At 31.0% G+C, this 11327-nt stretch overlaps 1 long non-coding RNA gene across 1 annotated transcript; it reads right to left on the bottom strand.

Moving 5' to 3' along the window:
* Window positions 1-7702: 7702 nt before the first annotated feature.
* LOC107849772 lies at window positions 7703-9201 on the bottom strand. Its single transcript, XR_001668273.2, has 2 exons — window positions 8316-9201; window positions 7703-7906 (listed from the first exon to the last, which is right to left on the bottom strand). It is a non-coding gene; the product is annotated as an uncharacterized LOC107849772 (long non-coding RNA).
* Between the last annotated feature and the right edge of the window lie 2126 nt (window positions 9202-11327).

Genomic DNA, 11327 nt, shown 5'->3' with positions numbered 1-11327 from the left:
TAAGCCGCAAAGAAGCATTTGTTGAACATATACGTCACATCAAATTAAAACATAAATATTATTAGTACTCTATGATCCAATTTAGAGTATTATTGCGAGAATAATTTCCTCCTAGATAATAAATATAGATAGATCATCTAACTTTCGAAAATAATAAATCATATGTTAATATTCATAATATAAAATATAACAGAAAGGGAGAAAAATGGTCAGAAAATCAAGAAAGCACAAATAGAAAAATACTTTGTAAGAATGTATTATTATCTTTTGATCATGTCCAACATCACTTCTTTACGTTGCGACAGCTAATAATCGTACATGGACAAACTTTTTAGTTTCTTCAATTACTCAAAATCAGTATTGTATATATATCTTTAATCAAAAAGCGTACATAATTAGATATAAATATTTAATGATACACTTACGACAGCATCATGATGCATATTAAAAGCATTAACCTCAATTTCTTTGTGACTAATTAATTAATCCACATATGATCGATCAAAAAAATTATTGCAAGAATAATTTCCTCCTAACTAATAAATGTAGATAGATCATCTAACTTTCAAAAATTATAAATCGTATGTTAATTAAATTAGTAGAAGATGTACCTCAATTATCCATGTTCTTTTGAAGCTTAAAATTTGAAAAGAACGAATAACTAATAACTGATAAAAAAAAAAAGTAAAGTGCAAACAAAATACAAATACAAATTAATAGAAAAGTAAGAGATAAAAGATTCATACAATATACTTGGATGCTAACATGAAAGAAGAAAGTTTACTTAATTTGTTTTCTATTTTAAGTAAAATTCTTGCCAATATAACCTACCTATTTTTGTTGAATTATTGTTAAAAAGGGACTCACTAATTCGATCAATAAATAACTATTAAAGTAGTATTTTGTTAGTATTAAATTTCATATTTGATTAGTATTTGGTTACGTCTTTGTATGTAAAAGATTAATTTATTATTAGTTCCTCAAATGTAAATTAATAACTGAGAAGATACTTATGTTTAAATAAGGAAAGATTAATAACCTTAAAAATTAATGATATTATTAATTATGTTTATAGAAGGAAAGAATAATAACCAAATTTTAATGGAACACCTAAAATATTATAAAATAATTAAATAATAATTTAGAAAATGATAAATAACAGTTTTGTCTATTGTGGAGTCTTTTAATGAAGGACAAAAAATTCAAATCACTTTTCTAAGGGTCTTCACATTTTAATATATTATAGATATAGATTATAGATAAATTCAAAACACCATTTATGTAGGGACAAAATGAAAAGGCTAAAATCATTTATTTAAAAATGAATGAAGTATTATTATTATTATTATTATTATTATTATTATTATTATTATTATTATATAAACACACTATTACTATTGTTATACACATTTTGAGTACGCATTATATTGTCACTACGTACTAGTATTTATTATTATTGTTGTTAAATCAAATATATTCGAATATATTTTATTATATATAAAGAAAGAAATTTATGAAATAGTAAGAGTTTATCTAGGATTCTTCAATCATAAGTTTTATTTTTAAGCTAATACTTTTGTTTTCTTTTTAAAAGATAATGCATTTTCAAATTCAAATATTTAATATTTTTTAATTCAAAATTTTTATTACAATACTATTAAGTTTTATCCTAAATATTGTCACGTGGCTTTTTGTCTTGCTTTTAGTTTTGCTTTTATATATATATATATATATATATATATTATATAACCACACTATTACTGTTGTTATACACATTTTGAGTAAGCATTATATTGTCACTACTTACTATACTATTTATTATTATTGTTATTAAATCAAATACATTTTATTATAAATAAAGAAATTTATGAAATAGTAATAGTTTATCTAGGACTCTTCAATCATAAGTTTTATTTTTAAGCTAATGATTTTGTTTTCTCTTTAAAAGGATAATGCATTTTCAAATTCAAATATTTAATATTTTTTAATTTAAATTTTTTACTACAACACTATTAAGTTTTGTCCTAAATATTGCCACGTGGCTTTTTAATATTTTGCCACGTGACTTCTTGTCTTGCTTTTAATTTTTTTATATATATATAGATAGTTAAATAATTTATTTCATTTATTTATAGTTGTACTAAATCTTTTGTCTTTAAATGATAGCATATGAAGAGGGCTCTAACTTCTTAGGAAGAAGAATATGGTGATGGATGTACTAGCAAAGAAAAACGATATACGAATTTATTCAAAGCATAATTGGGAATTACTTTTGCTACAGCTTTTTCTTAAAATAAAATAAAAAAATTGGCTTGTGATATCAACTTAGTTACTCATACTTACAGCACTACTCATTTAGTCAACTATGATCCTATTGTTTATATGAAATATAGTCAGTATAATTAACTTATTTCAACCAATAAAATTAGGGTGAGGAGTCTATTTTTCTCACAAATAAAATTGAAAATGAAATAATTTATTTTGTGATGTTATTGCTTAATGCGTATGTAACAATTTATTTTTATTGCTATTATTTTTAACTTGAAATTTATTTTTAATTTTTTTTCTTTTTCTTTTTGCATTACTGTGTGAATCTGATAATATAGGTTCTATCTTATATCTTAGCTATATAACTAGAACAATTTATGTTTATACATTTTTTAATTGTCGTTTTTGAAATAGTAACGTGAACATCTCTTATGCAGTTAAATTATTTATCCTTTTTTTTAACCTTTTCCTTTTTATTTTCTGTATTCATTTATTTATCTATACAAAAATGAATGCAAAATGATTAATGTATTTTGTGTCTAATAAAATCATATATTCAAGTTATTGGAGCTCAAATCTTTTTATCTTTTTTTTTTATAACCTCTGTTCTTAAACATTATTCATAACTTCTGTTTGTTTTATTTTAATAATTATGAAGACATTATTTTAACGTGTAAAATAAATAGCAAGCAAATGTAATAATAAAGACACAACGTAGAAGTTCAAAAACGTTTTTATGAAATTAGTATTTACATAGAGGATCAAGTACTCTTACAAGAAAAAATAGTCTAAAACACTCTCAACCTTTACCTGAAATTTCAACACACACTCGAACTTTAGGAGGGTCTATCACCTCCCTAAATATTTTTAAAACAAAATTATTTGCTCTCTAAATGCTGAGATGGGAAGAAGGTGAGTTCTCTCTCTTTGGGAGAGTGAGGATCTAAAAAATATTAAAACTTATTTTTAATATTTATTTTAACACACACACTTTTGTGTGTGTATATATAGAGAGAGACACATTTATATATTGTTAATAATATTTTTATTTTTTATTTTCGATCTTTTTCACCAACTTAACTCAATCTCATTAGCACTCCTATCCGTCGCCGCCACCTTCCTCCATGTTCCTTCCACCCTTTTTGCTTCTCTCGTTGTCCATTTCCCCCAAAATCTTTCAAGAATCAAACATAATAATCAAGAATTTTCAAGACAACATTGCATTACCCACTTCAATTCAAGTCAAATCCCACCTTTAATTCAAATAGTTGGTCTTATCTCACCCACCACCTCATTGGCAGCCACCAATCCTATTTTTATTTGTTTTTCTTCATCAGAAGTCAAACAATGTAGTACCATTTAGTTATTCACTCCACTTGATTCTATTTGATGATGCTAAACAAAATTGTCCGTATTGAATTTGTTGCTTCTACGTTTTTCTTCTACCATTGGACTTGATTCAAGAATGTTGATGCTTTGATAGGTGAGAAGATCAAAAATCTCTTTAGAAGAAAAAATTCAATTCTGGTTTTGGAGAAATAAATATTATTGAAAAATTTGATCTTTAGAAGAAAAAATTTGATTGTGGGTTTGGGAAAGTCAATATGGTTGAAGATAAGGATAAAGAATTAAAAAATAAATAAATTTTTAGTGTTAAACGCACGTGAGTTTCACTGATCAATATGGGTGTGGTTATAACGTTTTAAGCATATAATTTTTTTATTTTTAAAATGTTCAGAAGGTGTGATAGGACCTCGTGAATTTCGAGTGTGTATTTGAAATTTCGGATAAAGATTGGTTAGACTATCTTCTTGTTAAGAATCCCACATCGAAAAAGTGATGCGTAATTGGTCTCTTTATATAGACTTGGACAATACTCCGCTCATGAGCTAGATTTTGAGGTTGAGTTAGGCTCAAGATCCATTCCAAATTTTTGTTCATCAATATTGCCCCCACCCCCCACCCCCCACCCCATCGTTGTTTTATAATATGACCTGTTATTTCACTTACTTCCCTATTTATATGCTAAATTTTTTGTTCTCCTATAGACATGTAGATGATTTATACTTTAAAAACAAAGAAATGCAATTTTTTTTTGCATTCACTTTCACTCCCATCCCAGTTCTTCATAGCACTACACAAAATCGTACCTTTCTTCTCCTAGTTAATTTCCAAAATTCTCCAACTTTCAATTTCCACAATAACCTTAAGTTCGCCATACGAGCTTCTACAGTTCCCCTTCGCTGAAATTTTCTGTTTTCCGGTGAAGTTGATCGTTGAATTGCTTCTTTAAATGTTGTTTTACTTAGTTTGGGTTCGACCCTTTTCACCTTTTCGGCTTTTTCTTCAACTCATGTTCACCGTCCAAGCACTTGTTTAACTCAGTTTCAGGAGGAACAAGAATCTAAAGGGAATGCTTTTTTTCAAAAAATTCTTTGTTTTTTTTAAATCTAAAGGTTGAGTATGTTTAGGTAAGGATGTCCATCGTCCGTTTCTTTCGGTTTATGTATTATCTGTTGAAATTTTAATACGTACATAGAGCCAATGTGCAGCGTAAAAATAAATAGAAACATACCTTCAACTATTATTGTTCAAGTGTTGTGACGAATCACCTTTATCAAAATCTTAAAAAAAAAAAAACACCTAAGAATCTTTTAGCCTATGCCTATCAAAGGTATGCCAGACTGATGAAGACACAGGCGTATGAAGACACAAGCGTATTTATAGGTAGGCTAGGGACTCTTAGGCAAATAACTTTAATCCTAGGGACATTCATAATTGTTTCTTGCCATCAAAGAAATACCATATATACATAACTTGAAGGAAAAATAACTGACTGATTTAATACTTTATTTGAGAGACAGGGTAAATTTCTTACCAAAAATATATGGGTCATTAATACGTAATATTTGTTACATTCTCCCACTTGACCCACATATCAAAATCAGACAATCCTTTATGAGTGAAAATAAACAATATGGCCATAAACACATATTCGCTCAACTTAATAGTTATGTAAAAATCACTTTTATCAAGAATATACTAATACAATAATCGTGCCGTTCATGCTCTTAATCAAAAACTTTCTTTGATGTACAATATATTCTAAATAAAGTGTCCAACAACTTTATAAGTGGGCTTAATATAAGTCATTCAGAGTCCAACTTTATTTGATCCAATGATCAGTATATAATACATGAAAATCAAAATGTGCACGTTCATGTATATAAAAATGATAATGTCTAGACAAATTGTTAGAGAATAAGCAAGCTTACAATGAGTTACTAAGTCTCATACGAGTCACATGATCCTTGAAAACATTAGTCGGTAAACTTTAGTCATAGGATCAGCAATAATCAAAGTAGTATTAGCATGTTCAAAACTCACATCTTGTTTCTTGACATGATCTCTAACCATCAAATATTTTATGTCGATATGTTTACTTCGACTGCCACTCTTATTATTCTTCGAAAAGAATACCGCAGATGAATTATCGCAAAGTAATTTTAATGGTCTTGCAATAGAATTGACAACTTTAAGTCCTAAAGTAAAATTCTTCAACCATAACGCCTATGATGCAGTTTCATAGCATGCTATAAATTCAGCTTCCATTGTGGATGTTGCAACAATGGTTTGCTTAACACTTTTTCAAGATGCAGCACCTCCAACAAGAAAAAAAATATATCCAAAAGTAGATTTACCATGATTTTTGCATCCACCCAAATCAAAGTCTAAATGCCCAATGAGTTTCAATGAGTCAAAATATCTGTATGTAAGCGTAAGATTCTTGATTCCATGTAAATATCTCAAAACCCTTTTGCCAGTTTTCCAATGATCAAGACCAGGGTTACTTTGATATCTGCCAAGCATTCCTACTATAAAGGCAATATCAGGTCTAGTGCAGACCTATGCATACATAAGGCTCCCAACAAGTTGTAACACCCCAACTTAGGAAGGTGTCCCACATCGGCAAAACACATGAGGAATGCTGGGTATATAAGTAAGAAAGTCTTACTCCCTAATGGCGCATTTTAAAGCCGTGCGGGCTTAGGCCCAGAGCGAACAATATCACTAGTGGGTTGGGCATAGAAGGGAGTCTCCGGGGCCTTGGTAATTCGAGATGCTCGTCTCGGCCAGGGCCTCGGCTCGAGTGGTGATAGAATGGTATCAGATCCGCTCCTGTGTCATCCCTGTCGATGTGAGCCAAAGTTCAAACTGAGTGTAGGAAAATCCCAATAAGGCGGGGCAAATCCCATTCGGTGGGCAAACCTCAACAAGAATGCTGAGTCCATAAGGGGGGTGTATATAACACCCCAACTTAAGAAGGAGTCCTACATCAACAAAACACAGAAAGGATGTTGGGTATATAAGTAAGAAAGTCTTACTCCCTAATGACGCATTTTAAAGCTGTGCGGGTCTAGACCCAGAGTGGATAAAATCACTAGTGGGTTGGGCATAGACGGGGGTCTCCCGAGCCTTGATGGTTTGAGATGCCCATCGCGTAAGCATATCGAATGCCTTTCATTAGCTTTTGTTCTAATGCATTTTATGGGCATTGATTCAATGACAATTTGTCACCTTTAATAATAGGTGCTGCTATAGGTGAATAGTTTTTTATTTCGTATTTTTTCAATATTCTTTCAATGTAGGCTCTTTGAGATAATCCAAACAATCGTTGAGATCTATCTCTGTGAATCTCTATGCCAATGACATATGAGGCTTCACCCATATCCTTCATTTCAAAATTTTGGATAAGAAACTATTTTGTCTCATGCAACAACCTCACTTCATTACTCACAAGTAAAATGCCATCCATATATAAGACTAGGAAAACATATTTACTCTCACTTAGCTTAAGGTAAATACATTGATCAATGATGCTCTCCGTAAATCCAAATGAAGAAACAAAATTATGAAATTTAATATATCATTGGCAGGATGCCTGTTTTAGTCCATAGATAGATTTATTCAACTTGCAAACAAGGTAACATTCATTCGTATCACTAAATCCTTCAGGCTAACGCATGTATACCTCTTCAACAAGATTCCATTCAAGAAAGTTGTTTTAACATCCATTTGATGTAGCTTGTCACACCCCTTTTTTTATCAAAAGATTTAATTTTAAGTTTGAAAGAATTTTTATTATTAAGTGACAAAATATGAAAATTGTTTAAAAAAAGATTCATGCTGTATAATTAATTCAGAGTTTCCACTTGGCATAATCGGGTGTGCCAAGTCACCTTTGGAAATCTTTTTTTCAAAACTGTTTTTGACTATTTAAAAGTAATTTGTGAACAGAGATTCCGACTAAGGAATTCTGTTGACCGAGGGAAAGGTGTTAGGCATCCCTCGATCCCGTGGCTCAACCACGATTGCTTGGTGGAGCATATCGACTAATTTGACATTATAAATATATAAACCACACAAAAACACATATAACAATCAATCAAACAAACAAAACAAAACAAACTCAAAATATAGTGTCTAGTCCAATTATACAGTCCAAAATAGAAAAATACGAAAATATAAATCCTAAGGTAACCTACACTAATCCTAAACTATGCTCCAATGTTTTACCCAATGCCCTGGGCCTTCATCAAGAACGTCCTTCCGAATACAAAATCTTGCAGAGCATTCCCTGATAACAAATACAAATTTCCTCGAGGTATTCTCCGGCCAAATGAATACAATTCAGTCAAACACGATAAACAAACCATTCAACAATCGTTTCAAACCATCCAACAATTTAAAATTCCTAAATTTGCCTACACGGCCTACCGTTTGCCTACCTATTTCAATTTATCATGATTCTAACACATTAACATAATCAATGAATCAACATTAAACCAAAATCACTTATCAATCTTTCAATTCCCGCCCCAAATTCCTCAATCCATGATTAACAAATTCATCGGACTATCAACTCAAATTCTCTTTTAATTTTCAAACGTCCGAATCCAACAGCCAAACACATACACACAACAATCATAACATCGACAGATCACACAAAGATAAAATAAGAGAAGAATAGGGTTGAAGAATTGAACCTCAATTGACGATTTTATTGTGATCAAATTGGATTACTTGATTTGAGCGCCGCCAAACCTCAAACTGAACCTTAATGCGAACCCAATCCAATCCCGGAGAACCCACTTTTCTATTTTTTTCATCAACCCAAATTAAAAACCGCAAAACGAAGATAAATCCGTACCAAATTCTCGCTCCCGTTACTGTTGCAATCATTTTTCGACTGGTTTCATTGGAATCAAGACTGATTGAGCCGATTTCGGTTGCTCACCAGTGGGTTTCGGCGCTTTTCGGTGGATGGTCGCCGATATCGGCGCCGAGGGGTCGGATTTGGTGGTTTCCCAACTGTTTTTGATTGGTTTTTGTTGGGTATTCACCAGAGCTACGGCGGCGACAAATCTCTCAATCGTCGATCTCTTCCCTCTCTCAGCTCTCCTCTGATTTTAACTCTTCACTTCTTTCTCCCTCTCTATCGATCTTTCCCTCTCACTGGTGAGTGCTCTGTGTGTGTGCGCGTATATGATATAATGGAGAAGATGATTCAATTTCCCCTTCTTTCAGTGTCTATGGCTATATCTATGTGTGTTATCTATATGGGTATTGTGTAAAAAATAAAAATTCCAGTGGGTTCTCTCATGAAGGAGGAGGAGTCTCCGTATGTGAGGTGTGTGTTGGTGTATATATGTAGGGGTGGGGTGTTCGATCGGTTTGGTCTGATTGTTTAATATCGGTTCGATTTATCAATTTTTGGATCGATAAAAATGACATCCATAATCAAATCGAAATAAATTTGGTTTGATTCGGTTTTTACAAATTCGGTTCGGTTATTTCGAATTTTTATTTCGGTTTGAAATATTAAAGTAGTTAGCCTCTCTTTTTCATAAATGAACATTTAAAATTGATGGATTTTTTTAGAAAAATTATTTTTTTCAAACTTGTTTTTCATTCTCAAATATAAATAATTATAAATAACTCAACATGGATGAAACGAAATGAAATAATCATAAGTTTAACATAATACATAACGTCATTAATCATTATATATAATATAACCTTGCATAAATAGTCTACAAAATAACATAAAATTCGTAAAAATAGTCCATGAAACAACATACTTTCTGCATAAATAGTCCATAAAACAGTCCAAAGTCACCAAAATAGTCCATAAAATATATTGAGTCACTAAAACAATCTATAAATAGTCTGCGACGTATGCGAATTTGCTGTTAAATATTAATTATGAATGTGAATTACTAACTATTATATATATATATATATATATATATATATATATATATAACATAAAATTATGTTATATATATATAATAAAATATATATATTATTATATATATTATTTATTTATTTATAAAATTTTAGTTTTTCGGTTTAAACCGAATTTATTTTTTTAAAACCGAAAACCGAACCAAAAACCGAAATTCTAAAATTACAAATCAAATTCGATCTGAAAATTGAAAAATAGAAATCAAAATTAAATTTCGATTTGATTTTTCGGTTTTTTTCGGCTTAAACCAAAATATGCCCACCCCTATATATATGTACTCTGTGTGTGATGAATTTGTCTTGTATATGAATGGAAAATGGTGAGGTCCTCTTCTTTTCCTCTTTTCCTGGTGGGTCTATTGAAATGAAAACAAAAATCGTGAGTTTGAGGGGTGGGGACCACGTAGGGCATGTGCGGTAGGGATGGTGAGGTGGGGGTAGGGGTAGTGGGATAGGGTAGGGGATGAGATAAAATTTGTTATCAATTTGTTGAGAGTTGGTTGCTATTTTTTTGCCATTTTATGAAAAAATTATCAACTAGAAAGGGTTTATTGTAAGATGAGTTAAATGAGTAAAAATATTTTCGGGGAGGGACAAAATTACGTGTCCACATAGCTCTAAATTAAAATGAGTTACCAATGCCATGATTATTCTTAATGAATCCTTCTTTGACACAATAGTGAAGGTTTTATTGTAATCAATACCTTCTTTTTGAGTGAAATCCTTGGCTACAAGTCTAGTTTTATATCGCTCAACATTACCAGATGAGTCTCTATTGATTTTATAAACCCATTTAGATCCTATAGTAGATACTCCTTTTGGTAATTCAAAGAGATTTCAGACTTTATTTTTAGCCATTCATGGAATCATACCAAAGTATGGAGTTTTCTCCACTCATGGTTTGTAAAAATGAACATGGATCATCTTTTAGTCCAATATCATAATCAGACTCTAGAAGATATAGAACATAGTCACTAGAAATTATTTATCAATGAACACTTGAGGATCTTGTTACTTTCATTGGTTTAGGTGATCCTTCAACAATAAATTTATGTAAAGTGGGTTGTTCTTCATGTGGCTCATCAAGTGGTGGTAGCTTTTGAACTTGTTGCTCTTCAAATAATTCATGAGAATTTAACTAATTTTCATTGAAGTTTTCAGTATATAAAGGTACCATAAGTGGTTTCCTTATCTCTTTTAGTTCCACCACTTGAGTTGAACCACTCCCACTTCATGTTCCTCGAGAAATTTAGCATTTTAGACTCAACAATTTTAGGGAAATGAGAAGGACAATAAAACCTGAATCCTTTAGAGTTAACCACATAGCTATAAAAAAACCGCTTATTGTTCGTTCATCCAACTTTTTTAAATGTGAATTATAAATCCTCACTTCAATTCGACATCCTCAAATGTGTAAGTGGTTTAAACGTTGCTTCCATCCATTAAATAATTCAAAAAGTGTAACACCACACATACCTATCCAAGATGTCACACGGTGCTTAAGGCCACACGTGGCCTCAAGCTAGCCCTCTAAGCCTTTCATCCCTTTCAGAACTCACTTTGACGGAAGTCATAGCAAAATAAGAAAGAATATCATATCATGGACATACTCGAAAGCAAAGATATGTTGGCCTGTACAATCAAAATACTGACATTCTGTACATACTGATACTCTAGTCTAACAAAGTCTCTACTAATCAAGACTAAAGAGCCATTGGGACAGGTCCCTAACTGACTCACACTGAACTGAA

The sequence above is a fragment of the Capsicum annuum genome, chromosome 1 (genome assembly GCF_002878395.1).
Source record: "Capsicum annuum cultivar UCD-10X-F1 chromosome 1, UCD10Xv1.1, whole genome shotgun sequence".
In the NCBI taxonomy this organism is placed as follows: domain Eukaryota; kingdom Viridiplantae; phylum Streptophyta; class Magnoliopsida; order Solanales; family Solanaceae; genus Capsicum; species Capsicum annuum.
This window is presented reverse-complemented; position numbering and strand designations above follow the sequence as displayed.